The 8,447-nt window shown below is 35.6% G+C and overlaps 1 long non-coding RNA gene across 2 annotated transcripts in view; it reads left to right on the top strand.

Moving 5' to 3' along the window:
• The window catches only part of LOC140684273 (uncharacterized), a 140,850-nt gene that overhangs the window by 17,125 nt on the left and 115,278 nt on the right, over window positions 1–8,447 (top strand). For both annotated transcript variants that reach the window (XR_012056300.1, XR_012056299.1), the window contains one exon: window positions 1,355–1,417. This is a non-coding gene — a long non-coding RNA (uncharacterized lncRNA). The remainder of the gene's footprint in view (window positions 1–1,354; window positions 1,418–8,447) is intronic.

Raw genomic sequence — 8,447 nt, 5'->3', positions numbered from 1 at the left:
TCATTACTCATGATATACAGTTAAGTTGAAAATTTAATAACAAGGAGTACTGCCCATTAGAAGGTAACAAAGGTTCTTATTTGTAAGAACACAATTGGAAAGAAATTAATTTTAAAAGGATCAAGCCTGAATCCATTTATTTTTCTTTAGCAATCTGGCAAATTTATTGTTAGATTTTTCCTTTCCAAAAGCTATTTTAAGTACCTATTATTTTGAATATACCTAATTACAATTTCCATGTTTGAAGCAAGCATATGTATCTCACAAAGTATAGGAAAAATAAAACTGCAGAAAATTTTTAAAAAACATATTTTATGCAATAGTCCTGGTCATTCTGTTCCTGTTGTATAAATTCTCTCAAATTCTCTTCAACTACTATATAAACTGAATGTAAAAAATATTAATTTAAAATAAAAAGAAACCAAGAGGTTTTTCCCCTGTGCTGAGCCAAATCCAAGTTCTGTTTCTGAGAGTGTGTGCATGTATCATTTTAAAAAAATATAATAATGTCCAATAACTACTGTTTCCTACAAAGCTGTAAGACTTCCACATCCATTCTTGTCTTTGTTTTTAGCATTTTGGATGCATCCTGAATCAGAGGTTATTCTGAATTAAATTTTCTTTCTAAATTTTAAAACTTAATTCTTATAGTTCCGGATATCACTGACTTTTTGAAAAAACATTCAGCCTATTTTTTACTCTTGACAGAATATAAGCTTCCCATTGTCAATGAGTAACACATTATAATCCTGTGGTATTGAAATAAGAACGAAAAGGTTTTTTAAAGGTGTTTTTCAACTTTGATTTCCCATTTTCTGCAGAGATAAGATCATACGACCATTTTCCAAACTGTACTATAGTTAAGGTAAATGTCAGAAAAAGCAACATTCCAGTTTGCTTAGACAAATATTTATACTGCACAAAATTATTCTGTTTAATTCTATAGTAAAGTAAAAGTATGTATGATCTTAGACCACTTAAACATTCTTTCATTTTGCTAGTTTTGCCAATGCATACTGATTTAAGTGTCAAAGAGATCCTCCAGATCACTGGATTTAATAGAAATGCATTGCAGAAATGAGGTGCTTGTTAGTTCCTGTAATTGGAAGTATCATTTGTGCTGTATAGAATTTCTGAACATTTTTAACACATCCTAATTCTCAAAAGTCTTCTTTTTTCTTAATTTATTATTTTTGGTGTGTAGAAAATGTACTTACGATATTAACAATTATAGTACAAGATAAAAACATAAACCATGTCAAAAACAAACAAGCAAAATATTATTTTTTTTTATATATTGTGATCAATTTTGTGACATGAATCTCTGGACTTGGATCACCTTTGTCTTCCCCAGGAACTGTTATGCGTGGTCCTCTGTCATGGGAATGGCTGAAAACCTGCCTGCTTGTGGGAAGTGGTGAGTGAATGCCTAGTTTGGCTCTGCTTGCCTTTACCTATTAAACTGTTTTTATTTAAATCCATGAGTTTTCTCACTTTTACTCTTGCAATTCTTTCTTTCTTTGCACTGGAGGGGGGGAGTGGGAACAGGCAAGGGCCTGAGTGGGGCTCAGTTGCTGGCTGGGGCAACATGACCCTGGTGAATCTGTGTTTCTGCATTGCTTTTTCCCCTGGGCAATATTGGCATATTGGTCTGAACAGCAGAAAAATTCCAGCCATTTCTCAGATAGCTATCAAACTGTTTCATAAGAAATATTGATTGCAATAAAAAGTTCAGAGCTTTTCGCTCTCTTGAGGGTTCCTTGTTCCTCAGATGTAGGCCCACAGATTCATCATCTCTCATTTGCTGAGTCTCAGTTGGACATTGAAATTGTGATTAGCCCATTCATTCTTGGAATGGCTTCAGGAGGAGGGACAGTAATGGTGTGTCTCCCCTGCCTTCCACTGTCCTGCTTAAGCCACAGCCCCCAGTGGGGGTAATGATAGCTGCATCCAGCTTACTCTGGACTTTGGGGATGGATGGCAGCACAGTAGCCAGGGGCTGTCTGGGTCGGTGACCCAGATGTCTTGCTGGTATGCAAATACAAATGAATCATCTTATTAATAAACAGTGGATAGCCCAGGGCCTGTTGAGCTCCCCTGCACACCAGCAGGTTGCATGCCAGGATCTCCCTTGAGTGGGGGCACCTCCCAGGGTCACTCCTCGAGGCTGAGAGATTCCTTGCTGCAACTCATCCTCAGGAAGTGATTGGTACCATGCTTAACTTTGACATCATCTCTGGTGTCTGGGAACCTCAGTGATGGGAAGTTAAAAGGCTGAAGGAGTGCTTCTAGACAACAAATGGCCACAGACCTTCGAGACCAAGGTAGTGATGGAAAAGGCACCTGTTTATGTATTGCACTGTATATAAAACTAGGAACTATGCTCCTATAAGTGTCTGACTTAAAAAGTATGGTACATGGCTAAGGTAGAATAAATACAGGTGCAAATAAATGAATAGCAATGATAAATAATAAAACTACTAAATGTCACAAAATTATGTAAAGTCTGGTACAAAGTTTGCTGCAAGCACTGGTGACTTATTAGAACTGTGCTTAAGCAGCTGCTGATTATGTCATTTATGAACTAGAACAGACTAAGAACAGTAAATTAGAGAATTTACAGTAGGTTGGTGATAGATCAGAGTATACTAAGGTGTTCCACTAGGGATGCTTTGTTCACCACAATTTATCAGGTGCTGAAACTCACAGAAATGGCCTTTGACAGAACAAATTTAACTAGCTGTTGATTTTAAGCCATACTGTTGAATATTTTATGAAAGCCGTTTTCTAGGGATTTTTGGCAGTGATGCATATAAGTACAGTTTTGATATAAGGTATATGCTATTAATTCTGGTTCTTATAGTAAGTTTTATCTCTGGGCTCGAATGCCTCAAGTGGATAGCCACTCTTCAGATTTTGGAGATAGACTGACATTTACATGAAATCCAGGTTTGTGTTTACATTTTGTTTTATGCATCCTCGTATCTTTCACCTCATCAGGTACAAACCAGAAGTAAATGTAAGTTTCTGAAAAACACACTATGAAAATGGTGGTATTTGTATCATGCAAGGGCCTCAGGAGATTTAATACCACCTTTTATGAGTGCAAAGCAATGGGACAAATTTAAAATATCAGTGCCTTGTTCTAATTTGCAATTTAAAAACCATTGCCTGAGGTAAATTAAACTTTTAATGGTCCTGTAAATGAAGCTCTGGAAATCTTCATGACTTAGGTTCTTCTTTAGCCTCTTCCAGCTGGGTATAATAAATTCCAAATGTAACTTGCTTACTGATATCCCCAAGCCTGTTTTCTTTCTACACCCTCTAGCAGTTTTCATTTTCTACTCTTACCCTTGAGACCTTGAATTGTTCCAACTCCCTTATGGGTTGGTTCCACTATACCATGACTACTACAGCTGTTTGGTTTGACAAAGCCTGCTATTTATTTCTGATTTTTGATCATAAATCACTCATCTTTTCCAGTTTGTATGGTCAATTTTGGTGATATAAATCTGAAAATTAGGAAAATGTGATGAAGTACCTTTGTTAAGGTACTTAGTAAAAACCGAAAGTTACATGAATAAAAGTAGAAAATGAAGATGCATGGGCTAGAAGACTTACGATGATAAAACAATTACTTTTGTTATTCTTTAAAATCTTTGATCTGAGCGCAGTAGTATATCTTGTTATGAAACTACCTAGCCAGAAAAAAAAATTGCATTTGGGAAAAATATTTTCCAAAAACAATGGAACAATTCTGGGACAATATACAGTTTTTCACTTGACTCTGCAGTCTACAGAGAAGATGACAGACTGATATTTTAATGTTAGATGCTGTAAGAATTTTCCCCTTGAAAATCTTTTAGATGAGAAATACTCACAGAGGGCTCTATGCCTCTGTGATATTCAGCTAAATATTAAATTGTCCCAGATTTTGCTCACTTTCCTTTTCTCCATTCTACTTTTTGTTTTTTTCCCATCAAAGATGGTGTTACATCTCCTGAGTCATCCTTTCCTCTGTTCTGAAAGTCTGGTCACATGCCTGGGGCAGCTTTCACCACCTTATCAGACAAAGTAGAGCAATGGAGAGGTGTCAGAGCCATTTATAAGTGCTCACTGTCTTGGAAAGGGTAAGGAGGCACTGAGGTCTAAAAGCAGGGATGACAGGAGTGAGACTGTGTGGTGCTGAGGATGTCAATATAACCAAAAGACACAAAGTTGATGATATCCAAGTACCACAGATAGTAAAATTATTTTCTTTCTCTTATAAATAATGACATTGTACAACATTTTATTGTCTTGACTGCATAGTTCCTTGAGTACTTCAGGGAATTATGAAGACTGCAGTTTAAAATTTTTTTATTTTTCTCATGTAAAGTGAACAAAGCTTCTAGAAAATTATAACTATTCAAGCAATAGAAGGCCTATTTTTTTAATTACATTGAAAACAACAAAATGTGCTTACATAAAAACAAATTGTTATTAAATCTGTAGGAACCATTCAAATCTCTGCATTAGTCCTGCACAGGAATGTAGTATAGCAAGAGTTTCACATTTTGGGTATGGCAATATGGCACTGTCAGTACATAGCTGGAAAGGAAGATGCAGGGGCTTTTTGATGTTCACTCATTAGAGCACATGTGAAGTGACCTACTTAGCTTCAATCCTATAGTAAGCCATTAAACCCATTTTTTTTTTAAATAGTAAATTTTGGAACTTTGAAGGTATCTGGCATGCTGGTAATTGTGTGGTTAATATGTTATAGGAATCTTTGACTTGTGGCTTAGATTTCTGTTGGGATCTTCAAAATTCAGTAGCTTTCAGATTTTTTCTAGAGTCGGATTAAACCAATCCTTAGCCTCTCTATTTCTGAAGCTTCCAGCTGCAGCTCATGATCGCTTTGGGGTTCCCATACTAATGATAATTTCATACTTTGGCATATGTATATCTCCTTTAAATCCAGGCTTACGAGTAATTTATTAAAATAATTCATATACTTCATAATTAATTGAGTTTCTAATTTGCCTTGTGGTGAATCACCCCTGGATGCACAGCATTAAAGGTTCTATTGAAGTGTGGCCTGATTAACTGATTAATAGATTTTGCTTTTTACAGGAGCTTCTTACATATGTGAGCATAATTATATTCTATCACTTTCAGGAAAAAAAATGGAGTAATTGAGGCAGAGAAATGCTTTGGTCTTGTTATTTAACTAATTTCATGTTCTGTGAAAAGGCCAGATTGACAACTCTGAAGAATCAAGTTCTCTTTATTCATAGCACTATTGAGCACTGAACTGACCCCCCACCTGGTACTTACCAGTGTGCTCCAACATCAAGCAAAATTAATGTAGAAGGATCAGTTTATTGCAGAATGCTGATTTGTCTTGAATTTAATGATTTAAATTCATATTTTCTTATTTTCTCTATCTCCCAAGGCCTTTTCCTGTGGTATTTGGATAGGATTTGCCTTTCCACAATATCTCTGGAAACTTCAAGTACCAACTATTTTGTTAGAATAACAATGGATTTGGAGTGTAGGAAGGTACCATTCAACCCTTGCAATGTATTTAACATAGAAAAGACCATGGTGGCTCTACCTTCTTTGTAGGAAAGGAAAAGAAAATCTCTCCTAACAGGCACTTGCTAAGAAGGTAGACATATTTTTAGAAAATATTTGAAAGTACATTCACTTGTATATCTGGTGTGTGGGTCCTTGGAATCTTCCAAAATCCATACAGAAATCTGAGGATTTATAGCAATATTTTGTATATTGCTAGCGATAACTGTTTGTAGGAGTGACAGATGTGTGTCCATATTCCTACAATCTTTGACCCATAAAGAGAATGCTATTTGTAAAGCACCTGCAAGAAAAAAATTAGGACTAGTTTCATCTACTTCAGATGAACAAGAAAAAGTATTTCAAACTGGCATGAAAATCACAGGCGCTTTACAGAAAGAAGTATATCACCTCCTGTAAAGTAGTATTTGAAATTAAGAAGAGACAAATGATAAAACTATGTTGTTCATTACCATAAGTAATGAAGGCTGACTGGGTTTGACAGGAAAAGCTTCATTGCCCGTAGAGCAACAAGCTGATATATGGCAAGCAACTAGTGCCACAAAACCTGTGAGGAAAATACAATTTATTGTAATGAAAATTGCTTATGTGTCCTTGTTCCTTATTTCTTGACACGAGCTGCAGTGTTGTGCATGTTGCTTTATCTCTGGCCTTTGAAAGTATTTAAGACTAGATGTTTCTACATTTTGTAGCATACCTTAGTTGTTTGGGTGTTGTTTTTTTTTTGTTTGTATTCAACTCCTCTTTAAACACCGCATTTTGTTGTTGACTTGAAACACTTTCTGAAATTTTCTTTCTGTGCCTTTCAGACATGTTGCTGATGCATGTGAGTCCTTCACATTCTTTCTTTCTTTGCTAGGAAATTTTTGGCAGAGATGCATGTAAATAAAGCTGGTACTGGTATCAAGGTTTCACAGTTTCACTACTGATGGAAATAAGCATCTCATCCCATCCCAGTTTACAATTTTTCAATTCTTCAGTGGTTATTTTTACACAGGTCAGATCCTGAAGGCTGTGTTTGTTTATGAGGACTGCCATTCAATGTGGATACAGAGTCAAATGTCACTGTAGTAACATTTCCTTGCTCTGCACTCCTTTGCTGAGACTTACCTGAAACATTGTAGGCAGTTAAATTGTGTTTCATTACAATAAACAGTGTATCTCCTAAACCAGGGGGGCATTCACAGCCTAAAATATTCACCTTGGAAAATAACTTTTCTTTCTTCTCTACTGGTTGAAGTTCTTCCTGACTAACTGCTATAGTGAATAAATCTCCACTACATGGTGCAAAATAATTCTTACCAAAGAAACAAGCCTCAGTCCTCTGTTTCCTTGAGTGAAAGATTTGGAGCTAAATGAGCAAGCAGGAAAGTTTTAACTCCAAATTGTGTTTACTTACAAAATCATATCTTTCAACCATGACACTAAAGTCCTGGAAATGCCTTTGTAGCAGAAAATTGTGAGAGGGGATCCTTCAGCTGTTACTGTGATTCACTGCTGCCCTAAACCCTCCGTGTATTTGCAATGTCAGGATTCATGCTCCTTCACCTCTCCTGTGTATCACAAACAGTAGTAATTCTTATCTGTAGCTCTCTACTATTTCAATTAATCATTTTTATCTTGGCCTGAGCAAGTTTCTAAAGTAACTCTCCCGTACTCCTGAGGCAGCTTTGTCAGAAGACCTCAGTCCCAATCCTCCACATTGTTGGAATCTGGATCTCTATTGCACAGAAATTGAAAAAATTCTGTGGTACTTTTTAAATATGCAAAAGTGTGAAAGAAAATATGAGCATTCCAAGGAATTGTAATGAACTTTATTCCTGTCTTTGAATTCTTTTTGTTGTTGTTGTTGATATGAGCTCTATGTCAAATCAACTCTCTCTGGTATATTTGCCTCCTTTTGTAGGGTTCTGGATGGAGAGCTGACACTTTTTTGGAGTCAGCATAGTCAAACTGGCATGCCTGCCTCGTCATTTTAAGCAATTTTGAAATATGGAATGAGATTGTAAGTAATGTTACAAAAAGAAAAGCCCAAGTACTTTGAATCTAAAATGTTCTCTCACACTCTCTTTTTTTCAGCCCCAGGAAGATTAAATTAGTTCAGTACAGCTCTGGTTATAATGATCTGGTTCCTGATGCTAGTGTGATTAAACTGGGTGCATTAAAGTAAGCAATGATAAATTAAAAGCACAGTAAAACTCTTAGTGGGTGTGAACAGATGAGTAATCTTAATTGGAAATGAAATATACCCATTATTCTGTGCTATAAGTGGACTTTTATAATATAAAATTGAAGAGATAATTATTTAATGTGTGATGCAATGCCACATCAGAGAGTTTGGTGCAAGTGTCTGTATTAAACCCTTTTTTAAATTCATTAAGGACAAACAAAAGTTCCCAATGTGCCTCAATAGCATTTCTTTGCATGTGTAAAACTAGATGCAAGCAATGACCTTTCTATTAAACACTCAAAGTTTTCATAATACTTTTAGAAAGTGCCTTGTAAATACTTTTCTTAAAAGTGGTATCACAGTATATTCACATTCATTTTTCCCAGCACTTTCCAGACTAAATAACACAGTCAGTTTAGAAATCCACACAAAATGACAGAAATATGAAGGTAAAAAGTGATTACTCAAAGCCCAAAGCATCTTTGAAAAATCTGTGTCTTTCAGTTTAATAGTTCCACGTGACCAGCATGTATGATGGGATTCTCTATAGAGAATATATGAAATATACTTCTCATGATTCAGTGTTTATGAGAATTTGGGTTTTTATTCCGAAATAATATTAATTATTATCTTGCTTCATTAGTAAAGTCATATAAAATTTCCATTGCTTCTCAGTAGGAAGAGAAAAAATATCTGT

This window comes from Taeniopygia guttata, chromosome 5 (genome assembly GCF_048771995.1).
Source record: "Taeniopygia guttata chromosome 5, bTaeGut7.mat, whole genome shotgun sequence".
Lineage (NCBI taxonomy): Eukaryota > Metazoa > Chordata > Aves > Passeriformes > Estrildidae > Taeniopygia > Taeniopygia guttata.
The sequence above is the reverse complement of the archived record's forward strand: the minus strand, read 5'-3'. Positions and strand labels throughout refer to the sequence as shown.